This window comes from Accipiter gentilis, chromosome W (assembly GCF_929443795.1).
Source record: "Accipiter gentilis chromosome W, bAccGen1.1, whole genome shotgun sequence".
NCBI lineage: Eukaryota > Metazoa > Chordata > Aves > Accipitriformes > Accipitridae > Astur > Astur gentilis.
The window spans coordinates 27,409,105-27,424,005 of NC_064918.1; the positions used below are offsets into that span (position 1 = coordinate 27,409,105).

Below are 14,901 nucleotides of genomic sequence, written 5' to 3' on the forward strand. Positions count from 1 at the left end.
AGCATTCTACTTCTTGTGAACCAGTTCTCCTCCTTCTTGGATCTACTGGGCCCCTTCGCGGACTTTCTCTTCTCCTGTCCTGGTTTTGTCCTTCCCTTACAGCTGCCATCAGAATTCTGGCTTGTTTCCTCTGACTTTCTTCTTCCCTTCTCACATACACTTTCTGAGCTTCTCGTAATAATTCATCTAACCCCTTTTCCTGCCAATCTTCTATCTTTTCTAACTTCTTTCTTATATCTGTCCAAGATTTAGCTACAAATTGAGTTTTTAATAAAGCCTGACCCACCTGGCTATCGGGGTCTAGCCCAGAATATAATTGTAAACTCTTTCTCAATCTCTCCAGCCATTCCATAGGGGTCTCATCCTTCTTCTGTTGTTCGTTAAAGGCTTTATTAATGTTCTGTCCTCGGGGTACAGAATCCCTAATTCCCTGAATTATCATATCATGGAGATCAACCATGTTGTTCCTACGCGTGGGGTCTTAATTATTCCAGTTGGGTCGTTGTAAAGGCCATTTTACATCCCCAGCGGGACCCTGCTGATGTCTGATTTCAATGCCTCATTCTTGCAGTTCTAATCATTCCTCGTTCTTCACTCGTAAACAAGATCTTTAAAATAGACTCCATCTCATCCCAAGTATAAACATTGGGCCCGAGGAATTGATCAAACCGTTCTGCTACTCCTAGGGGATCTTCTAACAAATGGCCCATTTCCTTCTTAAATTCTCTCACATCCCCGGAACTCAGGGGTATGGAGATGAATCCCACCCCTGGCCGTGGCTCTTCCATGGCAGTCTCTCTTAAAGGATATAAGAGATTCTGTTCCCTATTTTCCCGAGTCTGACTCCTAGTAATTCTGCGATTAGGAGGGGGGGGCTCTCCCTCAGGTTCCTAGGGTGCTGTAGGTAATGGACCTGGATCAGGGTCATGAGGGGGAAGAGGAAGTGGGATATAAAGCAGGGGAGGTACAGGCGGTTCATCCCTATTCTTCCGTTTCTTTTTCTCCCTATTCTTTTCTTTTAATGAAAATAAATTAGCAGTTTGGGCGGTGGCCAGAATCCATAGGAAAGCATATTCACTTTCCTCCTTATTAAATGGTTCTTTGTTGTTGACATACAAGTTTAACTGCTGGCAAATCCAGTCTTCAATTGACCGATAAATAGGCCAGTATAAATCCTTCCTTATCTGTTTCCCTCCCCATACTTCCATACAATAGTATACCATTTTCTCTTTTGATTTTCCCTTTCGGGCTGGGGAACTATCCCAATATTGAATCATTATTCCTAAAAGGCTATCTGGGGGTATTTCTGGGAGCCCAACCCCGCCCCGCTTGTCCTGCATGGGACCAGAAGTCTTATTTTTCTTTTGTCCCATCTTCCAGACGTGCTTTCTCTCGCTCTCAAAACGTTCGCTTCCCTCTGTTCGTGGCCCACGTCCTCGCAGACAATGAGAACTGCACTACTGGGAGGTCCACACTCACTTCGTTCGGCGGACTACTAAGTCCGGTGAACGTCTCAGTCACTCACACGCTGGGTACCCAATCCCCAACCAAACGGAACCGCAATATACTTACTCACTCCCAAGTCTTCGTCCGGCTCTTTGTGCACAAAAAATTACGTGGAACTGCAGTATCTCTTTTCTCTTTTCTTTGCTTTCCTAACTCAGTTCGGAAAATCCAGGTGAGATAAGTCGGAATCTCCTCTGGGACCATCCAAAGATGGGGCGCCTTCCCAGAACCGAATTTCCAAGCCAGCTGTCTGGATCCGAGTCACAGCACCAAATTTGTTATATTTGAATTGAGACAAATCGAGTTCAAATTGTATTCACTAAATATTTATTAAGGTAGGAAAACAAAGCAGCGCGCTGGGCGGCCGGGGAGTAGCAGCTCCACCAAGGCTTGCGAAATTAGGCAAGCCAAGCAGTCCCTTTTATTTTCACCGAGGTCGGTTTCCGTCTTCGGTACGCCCCTCGCCTTCTTCCGTAATCGTGACTTCCTCAGGATTTATGCTCGCTTTTGGTAAATTCACAAGGTATGTCGAAAGCTTACACAGTTTACATAAATTTAAACAAGGATATAGGTTGTCATGATAACACAGTAGTGCAGCCCAACATCAGCATTCTTTTAAACAATTGCTAAACTGTAAGGTTCCGTTCTCATGGCAGTAAATAACATTGTGGTTAAGTTTTTCTTGTCAAAACAGGATGTTCCCATATCTGGTGTAACAAGTTCGTTTCCCTTGCTTAACTTGTTTGATCAGCAAATTACCTACAGTTACTTATTACAACCCTACATCTGGCGACCTCTGATGTGATCCGTTAAGGAACAAGAGGGAACACTACTGAAAAGGTGGGGGAAATTGCCGTGGATTCCGGTGGGCTTGGAAGAAAGCGCCGGGCTGCTCGAGAGTGGCAGGAAATCGTAAGCTTACGTGGTAAAAGGCGGCAATGGGTTTCACAGCATCTGTGAGGGAAAAGGCAGCCGTAAAGACATTTATGAGGCTGGTTGAAAAAACAGAGACAGATATTAAAAAGGACTCGCTCATACAGGAGGTGAGCGGTCGGGGGAGGAGATGAGGTCTACGCTTTCCAAAGAAGAAGAAGCGGTAGTTAAGCTCCTCCAACATATACTCTCAGAGAGAGGTAAAAAATGTGATAAAGCTTGTTTAAAGTGGCTCCTACAATGGAGCAAGGACAGAAACCTTTTAATTAGTGTGGGTACAGCTTTTGAGCTTAGTACCTGGGAAGCTATCGGAACCTCCCTATGGGATGAAATTAGTGATGGGTCTAAAGAAGTTAAAGGTCTTGCAACTTTATGGAAATTGATTAAGACAACTCTGCAAGAAATGAAAGCAGATCGTAAAGTGTCTGCGTCTGCTTTTGCTGTTCTCTCTCTCTCTCCAACCGCAAGCGAAAGAGAAAAGCGGGGAGAAAAACATAATGCAGCAAGAGAGACTTTTTGGAGCTTATCCGCCTGCTCCTGTGCCCTTGACTTCTGCTCCACTCCCTGGGACTGCTGATATTAATCAGCCATCTGACAGTTCCCAAGCCTCCCTAACCGTACGATTAAAGGAAACCCTACAGAATCAGGGAGTCAGTAAAAATCTGCCTACAAGAAAACAGCCCCCAGATACTGTTGGAGCGGCGGAGGAATGCACATAAGTCGACCCAATATGAGTGATAGAAGTGATTCAAATTTATTTCCACGGATAGCTCATATTTATACAGTTTGCAATAATTATGCCTACTAGTCCTCATATGATTGGTACATTGCTAATGTTTATTCATTACTAAAACACACCCACTTGTGATTTGCAGCTATGCGTGTTCCGTAACTTTCTCATGGGAACTTCTTCAAAAGTTACTTGTGAAGTTATGCCAAGGTCACACCGTCCCTGTCTTTCTCCTGATAACAGCGAGACCAGCTGTTGTTTTTCTCCTGATATCAGCAAAGCCAGCTATTTTCAGCCAAGGCCTAGTCTTGTTGCTCAAACTGACATTCTTTCACACAGAACTCTGCTCGCACAACTTTTCCACAGGCCCATGTCCTTTTTCAGCAAGCCACTTCCCAACAATTCCCCCTTTTTCTTTTTGTGCGAGTAGAGCTTGGTGTGTCAGCTTTGAGACTCCTCTCATCATGTACCCATACGCAATTTTAACTATTACACAGATTAATATCAATATACCCAACCATCGTAAGGCTTCCTTAATCAATGACATTAGCCGTGGTGTTATCCCACCAAATATTGACTCTAACACCCCATCAAACCAACTAGTTTCTTGCTGGATCTTTGTGTATGTTTCTTCAGCCAATTTATCTGTTTGTGAATAGATTGAGGTAAAATTTTAACACCTGCTGTATTGCCCTTTGCAAAGATCTGTGAACACAATTAATTAAACACAGTAAAAACAACATTATACCTAATAAAATACATAAGCACACAAAAAGAGGTTTGATTAATAGCTTTAGCTAGTGACACCCAAATATTCTTACTGTCCCATGGCGTTAACCGATGTGGATCAATCACCGGTGTCACTGTCATGCTGCTTACTACAGTCAGTGTGTTCCATATCAATCTCAGCATAAGGTTTCAAATTTATGGGGAAATCAGGAACGTATCTGCCAGACATGGAGGATGTGATTTTTTGTCCAATTGCTGTCAAGGCTTGCCGTCCCGGTGCACTTAGTTGTCTTGTAGAAGTTAAACTATCGCTGCCCCGCAATAAATCCAGCAGCGGCTGTAAGTCTGTATTTGTAATACCACAACAAGGTCGAATCCACTGTAGGTCTCTGTTTAAATCTTTCTCCCTCTTTTTGTTTTTGAGCAATCCAGGCTTACTTAATAACTTGGGATGCCATTTTCCTTAATAAGCTGAACAAGGTAAAACTATTACAATAGCTACAATCACAGTAACTACAATAATGCCCATAATTCTTTGAGCCAACCTGTTACCCCTAATGACCCAGACCATGAGGACTATGAGGAAGATGAACCATCCATACATTCTTGTGCCATCTTGCTCCACGAACTCAGCCCAGCAATCGGTAGGTGCCAGCTTTCCTTGGGCGTCCCCACAGAGGCAACGATGGCCTCACCGTACACCAGCCCGATGCTCTTCGGAAAATCCCGGTATTTATACATTTGCAGAGGAACGGGTTTTAGCACACGTGGCCAGCGGGTGCCAAAAGTCCGCCTCGGTTGCAATCTATGACGCATGCGCTCGCTGGCCAGGCGCGCTGCACGAGTCATAGCCATCTTGTCTATTGGTTCGTGGGCTTTACGATACAGTTGCGATGCGCAGAGAATCTTGACCTGTTATGTTAGCCAAGGTGACCTATACATTAGTTTTTGGCTGAGGTGGTATTCATATTGCCACATCATCTATGATGCTCCAGATGACGATGGTCGTGCAAATCGAACAGGAGTCCGTCGTGGGCCTGTATCTGTGGAAACACAATCAACCTCGTTCCCAGGTTATTAATGGAAATAGACTTTACCCCTAATTTTGGCTTTAACTAACTTTTACATTTACCCCACACTGTCTTCCTGTAATCACACTATGTTTAATCAAATTATGCTTAACACACTTTTTACCTAAAGCAAGTTCTATATACAATAAGGCACGCTGTTCTAAAAACCTCTCTGAAGGACTCAGTGTCCACTAGTAATACTCTATTAGTTAGAATCTGTCGGATCAGTGGCTTCAGCACCCGCCGGTGCCGTGCCAGTCGCCATTGGGACAATTCCGGGTCCAGCATCAGTGCGAAGCCATGGCTTGACCCACTTAGCCGGGATCTCCCAGTAAGTTTTACTTCTGCTGATCCGCACCATTTCCCGGATTCTGGGTCCTTATACATTACCATGATTCCTGTACTTTGTTGCGTCCTTTCTGCCTGTAAAAGAACATGATGCACTACCATCGGTGGGTCTTTGTGATCACCTGTCAATCTAAGATAATTTAGCACAAATAAGTCTTTGGCCAATCGTTCCTCTGGGAGTAAGCCCTGGGTTCCCCCTTTTTGTTTTTGCAGCATGTTCTTTTAGGGTTTGGTTGGCCCATTCGACAATAGCCTGTCCTGTGGGAAGATGTGGAATACCGGTACCATGATGAATTCCCCACAAATTACAAAATCGAGCAAATCGTGTAGAACCGTAGGCTGGGCCGTTGTCCGTCTTAATTTCTTTAGGCACACCCAGTACTGCAAAAGAAGTGTGAAGATGTCATTCAATATGTAAGGCCTTTTCTCCAGTTCGTGCCGTGGCCCACATGGCAGCAGGATAGGTATCAATACACACATGCACAGAACGCTTTGCACCAAACCACGTGACATGGGTGACGTCCATTTGCCACAACTGCAATGGCAAAAGACCTCGTCGGTTAACCCCACAGCCCAAGCCCAGCCCTTCCTTTTGACAATCAGGGCATGCTTTAACGATACCTTGGGCGTCAGTAAGTGGTAAGTCAAATTGCTTTGTTAACATCCTAGCGGGTTGGTGCAAGAACACATATGATTGCCGTGCTTTGTTGAAAACGATTCCCTGGAGGAGGCTCCCATGGCGCTGCAACCAATTGGTCAGCTCTGTCATTTCCCGTTTCTCATCTGCACAGTGTTCTCATACCCAAGAGTTCTACCAGAGGGGTCATATTGCCGTTAGTGATACCGCAAAGATTCCGCACCCACTGGATATCTCCCACAAGCTTCTGGACATCATGTAACATTGAAATTTCTCATGTTATTTGAACCTTCTGAGGTTTAACATTGCTAGCATTTATGTGCCACCCCAAATACTTCCAAGGTGCTGCCTTTTGCACCTTTTCAGGAGTGATTATTACTCCGCGATGGCTTAAGATGTCCTGCAATTGAGTTAAAATCTCATCCTGTGGCAAGTTACTGAGGAAACTGCTTTCTTACAGGCTCTGATGCCCAAGCCACATACACCTGACACATCGTGGGGGAATTGCGCATTCCTTGCGGTAACATGACCCAACGGTATGTCTTATAGGGCTCTGGCTTGTTAATCGATGGTACCGCAAAGGCGAACCGTTCAGAGCCATCTGGGTGCAATCTTTTAGATCTATAATTAACAAATCCCATTCTTCTGGAAGCATAACTGGAGATGGCAAACCTGGCTGCAGGGCTCCCATACTGTGCATCACCGCATTCACAGCTCTGAGATCATGTAACAGTCTCCACTTCCCACTTTTCTTGGGAATGGTAAATATTGATGTATTCCATGGACTAGTAGAAGGAACAACTTGTCCCGCTCTCAACTGGTCCTCAACTAACCCTTGTATTTTTAGCAGCCTTTCAGAATTTAGCAGCTACTGATCAATCCAAACAGGCTCATCTGTTTTCCAGTTAATTTTCAGAATCGGCTACCCCTCAGTGACCGCTCCTAAAAAGGATGGGTCACTAACATTGCCTTCATTTGGGTCAATAAATCATGGCCTACGAGGCCAAACAATTCAGTTGGGGTAGTCATGACATACGGACACGTCGTAATGTGTTCACCATCGGGGAACACAAATGTATCAGTAGCTGACTTACTAAGGTGGCTTGTGTGCCCCCTATCCCTGCAATATCAAAGTTTGGATTGATCGATGGCCATGATGGAGGCCAAATGCATTGTGAAATAATCATAACATCAGCTCCTGTATTGATTGTCATTGGTTTCTTGACGACAACTCCATTGGGCCCTTCCAATTGCACTACCTTTTCTGGTTTACCTCTTGTTGTGTCCATGGCAAAGTATACCTGCGGTTTCCCTGTGGAGCCGAATCCACCATCTGCACGTTGTACTTCACCTGGGTTCGGAACACACGACCTGAATAGAACTAATTGTGCTATTCTGGTACCTTTAGGAATAGAAACAGGAGGGATTAAAACATGAATCATAATTTTCACAGTCCCACAATAATCTGCATCAATAAGCCCTGGGAGCACCAGAATTCCTTCTATAGCTGTTGAAGATTGCCCCATTAAAAATGCACTAAGTCCAAACCCCAATGGTCCCTTTATGTTGACTGCGGTTTCCACATCCACTCCGGAGCTTCCTGCGGTGGCGGATCTGGTATTCTCCTGTTTCACCTGGGTAAAAGCATGGCTGTACATATTGTCTGGTACGGTAAGAAAAGCTTGATACGCCAAGATCTGTGATAGATGATGAACCTCAGTGACACATTGTAACTGAGCGTTCCCTGATGCGAAGGGTCCAGTACCCATCGGCATCTGCGTGGTTACTCCCCATAGGGGATCTGTTTGTTGTCGTGATGTTGCTTGTTCCCTATCACAGAGCTTCTCCCACTGCCAGAAAAACACTAACATTCGGGCGGGTGTCAAAATCAACTGTGCTAGCTGTTTAATATCTTGAGGTATCAGCGTATCAGCAGAAAAAATGAATTGCAGTATTTGGTGAGTTAACGCAGATTTGATTCCGTACTGACTCACAGCATTCCTTAATTTCTCAATGACCTTCCAGTCAAACACCTCCCATTTTTTCTGTCCATTTGATGCAATAACTGGGAATGCTTAGAGCATAGTCCCTTCTATAATGGCATCTGTTATTACACCCCTCCAATGTCTCTGCCTTTCTTCTGCAGCGGCTATTACAGGCGGCTCCGCGTCTATCACGGGTGCGGTTGGTTTCCCCGTCTCTTTTCCGCATTTCCTTTAACAATTCTAACATTGTCTCTTTTTGTTCTATTATTAGAGTAGCCAAGTCCTTGTTTGCATTATTTGAATCAGGGTGTATGCTAGGTATAATTTGTTCATGTTGAACGGTGGTATCTGAGGGCTGGTTTTTCGTAGGCAGATTTTTACTCACTCCCTGATTCTGTAGGGTTTCCTTTAATCGTACGGTTAGGGAGGCTTAGGAACTGTCGGATGGCTGATTAATATCGGCAGTCCCAGGGAGTGGAGCAGAAGTCAAGGGCACGAGAGCAGGCGAACAAGCTCCAAAAAGTCTCTCTCGCTGCATTATGTTTTTCTCCCCGTTTTTCCCTTTCGCTTGCGGTTGGAGAGAAAGAGCAGCAAAAGCAGACGCAGACGCTTTACGATCTGCTTTCATTTCTTACAGAGTTGTCTTAATCAATTTCCATAAAGTTGCAAGACCTTTAACTTCTTTAGACCCGTCACTAATTTCATCCCATAGGGAGGTTCCGATAGCATTCCAGGTACTAAGCTCAAAAGCTGTACCCACAGTAATTGAAAGGTTTCTGTCCTTGCTTCATTAGTTTTTTAGCTGATTTATCATCGTCAGTTACCATATCCCATAATACGTCTCCTAATCTACGCCATTCACTCTCCTCAAATAATAAATCCGGATTCTTAAAGCATCCCTTAACGCGACCCAGCGCGACTAACCCCGAAATTTGCTTAATGCAATTTACTCCCCGCTTTTCTAAAAAGCACTGTAATAATTTTAGGGCTACCTCTTGATCCATTGCCGGCCGGCTTCTTGATACTCCTGGGTGCTACCTTGATTAAGGCACCTCGGTTAAAAAGTCTTTGCAGCCTTTTTCCAGTAGCCCTCACTGACGGCGAACCCCTTTTGGACGGTCCAGGCACGAGAGTTAACACACCAACGAAGACGATCAGCGTTCGGTTAATCTTTTGCCCCCCGGTCGCTGCTACCAGTGCTTCTCAGTGTCCGTCGCTCCAATTCCCCTTTCTTCGGTCCCCGTTCGGGCGCCATTTGTTGGAGCGGCGGAGGAATGCACATAAGTCGACCCAATATGAGTGATAGAAGTGATTCAACTTTATTTGCACGGATAGCTCATATTTATACAGTTTGTGATAATTATGCCTACTAGTCCTCATATGATTGGTACATTGCTAATGTTTATTCATTACTAAAACACACCCACTTGTGGTTGGCAGCTATGCGTGTTCCGTAACTTTCTCATGGGAACCTCTTCAAAAGTTACTTATGAAGTTATGCCAAGGTCACACCGTCCCTGTCTTTCTCCTGATAACAGCGAGACCAGCTGTTGTTTTTCTCCTGATATCAGCAAAGCCAGCTATTTTCAGCCAAGGCCTAGTCTTGTTGCTCAAACTGACATTCTTTCACACAGAACTCTGCTCGCACAACTTTTCCACAGGACCATGTCCTTTTTCAGCAAGCCACTTCCCAACAGATACCACCGTTCAACATGAACAAATTATACCTAGCATATACCCTGATTCAAATAATGCAAACGAGGATTTGGCTACTATATGACAAGAACAAGAGAAAGCTAAAATACATGCTGAAGCTCACGCTGCAGCGCTCGCGGTAGCATTACGACCGATGGTGCAACAGGGAAAAGGAGACCGCAGCCCACACAAAGACCCCTTAGCGTGTTATCAGTGTGGTCAACCGGGGCATTTGAGACCTACGTGCCCTCAACGCATAGCAACGCAGCCTCGATCTATGCCAGCACTAACTAACGGCAGTCAGTCAAACTTTCCTGGGGTCTGTAACAAGTGCGACAAGTTCAGACACAAAGCCAGCGACTGTCGATCAAGGTTTAAAAAAGACGGAACGGCATTAACACTATATCTGGGTTTGCAAGTTGCGGAAGCCTCTGTTTGTCCACAAAAGCTGTCGCTACACAAAGACATATGAAATATACATGATGTACAAAAACTTGTCGGAGACCTACAGTGGATTCGGCCTTATTGTGATATTACAAATACGGACTTACAGCTGCTGCTGGATTTATTGCGGGGCAGTGATAGCTTAACTTCTACAAGACAACTAAGTGCATCGGGGTGGCAAGCCTTGACAGCAATTGAGCAGAAAATCACATCATCCATGTCTGGCAGATACGTCCCTGATTTGTCCATAAATTTATATGTATGTAACTCAGATAAGGAAGTTGCGGGAATTTTGGGTCAGTGGGATGAGCAACGGGAACAAAACCCATTGATAATACTAGAATGGATATTCTTGCCTGATAGCATGTCAAAAACGGTAGTCACTAGAATTGAAGCTCTGGGAATGTGCATTCAAAAAGCAGGGGCAAGGGCAACACAAATTTCAGGGAAGCAAATGGACAAAATTATTTTACCTATGTCGCTTGATATTGTGAATAATGCCATGATGAAAAATGACTGCCTTGCAGTAGCTCTGATGGGTATTAAGGGGGAAGTGGATAATCACTACCCCCCTCACCCATTGTTTAAAACAATGTTAACAATGGAACCACGCTCTATTTGCAGTGAAAGCCCACTGGAGGCAATTACCGTTTTATTGATGCTAGCAGCAGAACAGGTAAAGCAGGATTTGTATATTTACAGGGCGGATCCTGGAAATCCAAAGTCGTTCTGTCAGAGGGGTCAGTACAGGTGCTTGAGCTATTAGCCATATGCTTTGTTTTCAAAAAATGGGATAAAACACCTGTCAACATTGTTTCGGATTCTCAATATGTCATTGGGATAGTCAAATGTATGCATAGATCCTTGCTAAAAACTGTAAGTAATAAGCAGCTGTTTATGGCACTTTTGAAATTATGGATGTTATTAGAACGACAGACAGACTTATTTTTTATCGATCATATTCATAGCCATACAATGTTGCCTGATTTGTTTGGACAAGCACTGCTGTCCCATAAATTTTATCATCAGTCAGCAAAAGCGCTGAGTAAGCAATTTGATCTCCCATTGCAGCAAGCCAGAACTATTATTGCTGCTTGCCCTGACTGTGCGAACAGTCCAAACTTACAACCACAAGGGGTGAACCCCCGGGGACTATCACCATTGCAAATTTGGCAAACATGTTATGGAGTATCACAGTTTTGGGAAATATAAATACTTTCATGTATCTATTGACACATGTTCGAACCTTATGTGGGCTACTGTCCATGTATCAACTAATGCCAGATCCATAATTAAGCACCTTTTGGCAGCATTTGCTGCCATGGGAGTGCCAACAGAAATTAAAACAGACAACGGCCCGGGATATCGCGCACAGTCATTAGAAACATTTTTACAGCTGTGGGGGGTAACTCATAATTTTGGCGTACCCCTTAATTCTACTGGTCAAGCTATCGTTGAACGTGCACATCGGACCTTAAAGGATCGTTTAAACATTTTAAAAATGGGGGAAGACATGCGGCATTGTACACCCCCAAGAGTTAATAAGCAAAGCACTGTATGTTTTGAATTGGCTACAGTCACGTGGTACTGAGGATCAGATCCCAATTACTAGGCATATGTGTGGGAGCAAAAATGTTGATAAAAACCAGCCGCAAGTTTCAATATTCGATCCAGTTTTACAGCAATGGCAGGGACCTTGCAAGTTATTTACATGGGGAAGAGGGTATGCTTGTGTTTCCACAGGTAATGAACAGCCCCATTGGATACCGGTGAAATGGGTCAAGCCATGGATTGAGCAATCAGATGTCACAAACAACTCAGAAGATAGGGAACAAGAGGCAGTAGAGACTTCAACAGGTCCCGAAGCCCTAGATAGACTGCCTAGACAAATCATGACAGAGACCGGCAGTCAATGCGGAAATTAAGAACGCGTGTGAAAAACACGGAGTATGGTGCCGGCCCTGGATATGCATCTTAGTGCGAGTGGGTGAAAGGGATAGAAAATTTTTTGTGTGATCATTGTGATAGAAATTTAACTAACCAACTAACCTTGTGTGAGTGGGCAGAGGATTTTTCAATAGATCGCTTACTGATTTTGGCTTTGTGTATAACTAATCATATAGAGAATAAGCAGCTTAGAGCTATTGCATCAAATATATATGATTTAATGTTGATCGGTATCCGGCGAAACATTACTCATAAGAGCCGAGTGTGGAAGTAGTATTAAGATACCCCGATATGTAGTCATTTATGATAAAGACCAAAAAAAAGAAGGGGGATTTGGAAAAGCAAATGGTAGTGATAATGATTGCGATGACCTTACTCACGGGATCTGTATTTAAAATTGACTGATTTTTGTCTGTCCTTAGCTACACCAGGGGATCCTTTTCGCACATGTCTAATTGTGTATCCACACTTTAACCCTAAATTTTACAGCTCATGGTACAACCAGACTAATTACAATATAGAATTTGGGAAATTCAACATGATGACAACAAGCGATGTGGTGATGTGCATAAAGATTGGCGAAAAGTAGTGGCCCTCTTTGATAGGAGCTAAACGGCAACAATTGTTTGTGGAAAACCTTCTGATTAGTGCGAGCTTGACCCTTCAGGAATTGGATCTAATGTTTTCTTTACCCCCGGCTGAGGTAACCAATATTTCCCATTTAGAAGATTGTTGATATCTCCGATCACAATTACAACCATATAATGGAATAGGAGTGATATTTTTTGGGGGGACACCGTTTTGGTAAAGAAGGAGAAAGAGCGATCAGGGTCATACTTTATAGGATGGCAGAACATAACAGGGTTACCTTTATAGCCTGACGTTGATACTGCAAGTTTGGATGTAAATACTGCAGGGGGAAAGTTGTTGCCCTAGGAGTGTTTTTGATTTGTGGAGATAGGACATGGGTGTGAAGAGTTTGAAGGAATGTGTTGCATGAACCTGTCGGACCATTCTATAAGCATTCACAAACAGTTAAATCAATTACAAGAGAACCTAAACAAGATCGGATACTATACTGACCTGTTTAGTGACTGGGGTTTGGGCCTTGGATACGGCAAATATTACAGTGGTCGATTTTCTTGGTGGCTCCTATATTCATACTCTTAGCTACTATCCCATGTATGATTCAATGCTCATGAATGATGATGACTAGATCTGTTAATGCTCTCTAAAAAAAAAGAAATCTTTCTTCACAAGAAAAGGTCATGGTCTTAGTTAAGAATCTAGAAACAAGGCAATGGGAAGGTCCATTTTCATTAATAACCTGGGGGTGAGATTATGCTTGTATTTCCACAGATACAGGCCCACAATGGACTCCCGTTCGATTTCTACGACCATCATCATCTGGAACATCCTAGATGGTGCGGCAATATGAACACCACCTCAGCCAAAAACTAATGTGTAGGTCACCTTGGCTAACATAACAGGTCAAGATTCTCTGTGCATTGCAACCACATCACAAAGCCCATGAACCAATAGACACAATGGCTATGACTTGTGCAGCGCACCTGGCCAGCGAGAGCATGCGTCATAGGTTGCAACTGTGGCGGATTTTGGCACCCGCTGGCCACGTGTGCTGAAACCCATTTCTCTGCAAATGTATAAATACCGGGATTTTCCAAAGAGCATCGGGCTGGTGTACGGCAAGGCCATTGTTGCCTCCGTGGGGATGCCCACATAAAGCTGACACCTACTGATTGCTGGGATGAGTTTGCAGAGCAAGATGGCACAAGAATGTACAGATGGTCCATCCTTGTATGTTGCAATGTGTTTAAAAATTAATTGATAGATCAAGTAAGGCTGTGTTAATTGGAAAAAAAAAGGGGGGAGATGTAGGAGTCAGTTATATGGAACTTAGTGACTGGGCCTGAACGTAGCTCATGGTCACAAGAGCATTCCAGATGCCCCTAGAAGGCCTTGAACAGAATAAACAAGAAGACAGAAAAAGAAAGATCCCAATTAGAAAAACACAGGTGCGCATTCCACGATAAAGGGAACTTGGCACAAACAACCTCAATTCGGCAGTTTATCTTGACCAATTAGACTGAGACAAGTTTCGCATGCTCTCATTAATATAGCCAATTATGTCCTATGTTTATGCACGTGTACAGAGTGAGTATAACTAACTGTATCTTATGTTTATACGCGTGTACAGTGTCGATAATTTATAACACCAATCAAAGTTCACAATTTATTAAATGAATATGTCATGGTTTAACCCCAGCCAGCAACCAAGCACCACGCAGCCGCTCACTCACTCCCCCCCATCCAGTGGCATGGGGGAGGAAATCGGGGAAAAAAAAAGCAAAACTCCTGGGTTGAGATAAGAACGGTTTAATAGAACAGAAGAGAAGAAACTAATAATGATAATGATAACACTAATGTTATAAATCAACAGAGCCAATTCTATATAAAATTCATATATTTATTTAGAATAGCAAGCAAGCAGCGCTGGGAGGCCGGGGAGTCCGCGCTCCACCAACGGCTCGCAACTTTCTGTTATAGTTACATTCCTTTTATACAGTTCATGCACCCCTTTCTTGTAAATCTCCGCCTTCTCTTGCTGCTTCTTTCTTCACAGGTTTGTTAATGGGTAGATTCGGTCAATCTTCTCAAAGGAGAGTGTCTGTGGAATGTCTTTTGTTGTGGAGGAATGCAGTCCTGGTAGAGTTAATCCCCTTATCTGGTCTGTTGTCTTTTCCCTCCTTATCTAGTCAATCACAATGTGTCCCTTCCCCCTTCCCGATTGGTATGTAAACCTTATTGTCTTCTTTTTAATTCAACACGAATTACACAATGTCAGGGAACAGTTTG

General features: G+C 43.7%; 2 protein-coding genes across 5 annotated transcripts in view; both read right to left on the reverse strand.

Annotated features, from left to right (window-relative positions):
* LOC126035506 (probable global transcription activator SNF2L2) overlaps positions 1-1,952 on the reverse strand; it is a 114,591-nt gene extending 112,639 nt beyond the window's left edge. For 2 of the 3 annotated variants that reach the window (XR_007504949.1, XM_049794166.1), the window contains exon 1: positions 1,573-1,952. The gene's annotated coding sequence lies outside the window, so the exon portion shown is untranslated. The remainder of the gene's footprint in view (positions 1-1,572) is intronic. The other variant, XR_007504950.1, reaches the window with a different exon arrangement.
* The window catches only part of LOC126035461 (uncharacterized), a 280,978-nt gene that overhangs the window by 220,343 nt on the left and 45,734 nt on the right, over positions 1-14,901 (reverse strand). The window lies entirely within an intron of this gene.